This window comes from Grammomys surdaster, unplaced genomic scaffold (assembly GCF_004785775.1).
Source record: "Grammomys surdaster isolate TR1022 unplaced genomic scaffold, NIH_TR_1.0 369, whole genome shotgun sequence".
NCBI lineage: Eukaryota > Metazoa > Chordata > Mammalia > Rodentia > Muridae > Grammomys > Grammomys surdaster.
The window spans coordinates 1,409,567-1,412,297 of record NW_021604788.1 but is presented as its reverse complement, the minus strand read 5'-3'; positions in this window follow the sequence as shown (position 1 = coordinate 1,412,297).

Below are 2,731 nucleotides of genomic sequence, written 5' to 3'. Positions count from 1 at the left end.
AATGAATATTTGATACTACATAACTAAGTGATAATGTAATTAATACCAATATTTAGAGAAATATAAAAATACTTTATGGTTTAGTTGATCTTTATTTACTGGGTTTGAATGGTTATAAATCATAATACTGTTCCTCTAATATTAATTCCTTCTTATGTCCCTGTTTCCAAAGAACAAATTGCCTATTGATTTATGACATGGCTAGATCACTTGTTTCAGAAAATAGGAAGAAGTATACAGTAAGTTTTTAATACTGTTCTAAAGGAGCTTCTCAAGTTCCTGCTAACCATTAAGGACATTAAATAAATACTATGAAACAATTAATCCCCCAGTAATCAGAATACATTTATCTTGAGCTCAAAATTGGATGATCATGGTGAAATTTTTAATTCCACTGAGATCTAGACATGGACTCTTCCTGATGAGTCACTGACTTGTGGCCAGAAATAGAATTACACATATCGATTATGATAGTTAGCTTTAATTGTCAACTTGACACAAACTTGAATCATATGGGAAGACAGAGTCAATGTTGGACTGGTTATGTTGGATAGGACTGCAGGCATATCTGTGGAAGATGGGCTTAATGAGTTAATTGTCATGAGAAAGATGTGACCTGAATGTTCACGGCATTGTTTGATGAACTGTACCCTCCTTAACTGTATAAAACCAAAGAGAGCCAGCAAGTAAACCATCATGTAAACAAGGTTCCATGCATTTATTCTTTCTGTGTTCTTGGTGTAAATGTGATGTTTTAATTCCCTACCTTGACATTCTTGAAATGATGGACTATAATATGGACTTGTAAGCAAAAGAAATCCTTTCTTCCTCAAAGTGATTTTTGCTAGGGTATTTTATCACAGCCACCGAAATGAAACAATAGAAATTTGTACCAGAAGTGATGTTGTTATTGTGATAGACCTTTCATGATATTGTGATGGATATTACTCTTGGGGAGAAATGTAGAAAGCTGTAGAGACTGAGCTTGAAAAAGTATTGAGTACACAGTTAAAGGCCTGTTTTGGGGGGTGTTGGAAGATAAACATATTGAGAATAAAATGGAGAATGGAGACCCATATCATATTCCAGGTAGAGAATAAAGGAATGTTTTAGGTACTGTTTTGTTGCTATGAAGAGATACCAAGACCAAGGCAACTCTTATAAATCATTTAATTGAGGTCTTTTTTAAAGTTTAAAATTGTTATTTAGAGAACACCAAAACTTAATGAAATGGTATATATTGAGGTGAGAGGAAGAGGAAGAAGAGGTAAAGGAGGAAGACGAGGAAGAAGAGGTGGAGAAGGATGACTGACAGGAGGCTATCTGAAAAATCACCCTGTCAGTTGTGTGTCACTCAATTGCTCGATACTATGTGAACAGTAGAGCATGTCTTATTTCTTATAAAAACTGCATAAATGCGGTTCATAAAGTTTCAATGGGTGTTGCCAGGATATAATCTAATCTGTGTCATCTTAGACACACTTCCTTTTAGAGATACATGGAAAATTAATTTTCTTGGTTTTTAAGCTCTTGAAGGCCAACTGAATTCCTTAAATAATGACTTATTTCCTTCATTTATAAAGCTATGAGCATTTGTACAGTTCTATTTTATGCTGTGATCTCATCTATTCTCCTTCTTCTGCCTCCCTCTTTTATTATAAGGACTATGATAATTAAACTGAAACTATGAAACTAATCCAAGGTCTTCTCCCCACATCACAGTTAATTGATAAGCAATCTTAATTGCATTTCCAACTTTATCACCATTCTATACTAAAACCTAACTTTAAATAGCTTCTTGGAATTGAGATATGGACAATTTTCTGGATTCATTCCTATGGTTACCTTAGATTGCATTTGCCAGGTAATAGCACTATTAGTGACATTAGTAGAAGTTATTATTATGCATACTACTGCATATGTATTCATTGCCATATCCCAAATGTATACACATATATGATAAATACTTACTCATACACACAGATATGTATATATATTATACATATACATATTTATATATATATGTAGATAGATATATAGACATGCATATATGTATACATATATGTATATATAGATAGATAGATTTAGATTTATAAATATGGAGTTATAGAGATGTATATCCCAGTGTCACACAGCAGACTACCATGATTGCCTCATTGGTTTTCAAGATGAATATATTTTAATGAAGATATGAAAGTTCCATAAACTTTAATTTTCTCATCAGTAAAATTGTCGGTAAGAGTATAATCTATATCAATATTTGTGACCATTTAATGAAATAATAGCTATAAAAGCTTATTGTATTTAATGGATTGTATAAATATTGAATGTTGATGATTATGTGAGTATCATTTCTTGTAGTCATAATAAAATGTTTGTGCTTCAATTATATAATCAAAATTTAAATATGTCTACTTCTGATGGGTTATGCTTTGACATTATGTTGAACAATATTTTTGGAAGGAAATAGTCAAACTATGTATGCATCAAGCTATCCTAAACCTAAATTTTGAAAATCATTATGAAGTAAAAATACATAATCATTTAATACTAACTATTTTCCAATTACATTTATCTCTAGCAAATCTCAAAGCAGAAAATTCATATTATGTTAATAAGATGAAAACATATTTTATTGATTTGAAAACAAACACACATTTTGTGGGCTTTTATATTTTTTCATATTAACTACTCATTGTTTAACAAAAAAACTATTCAAATTCATTTTTAA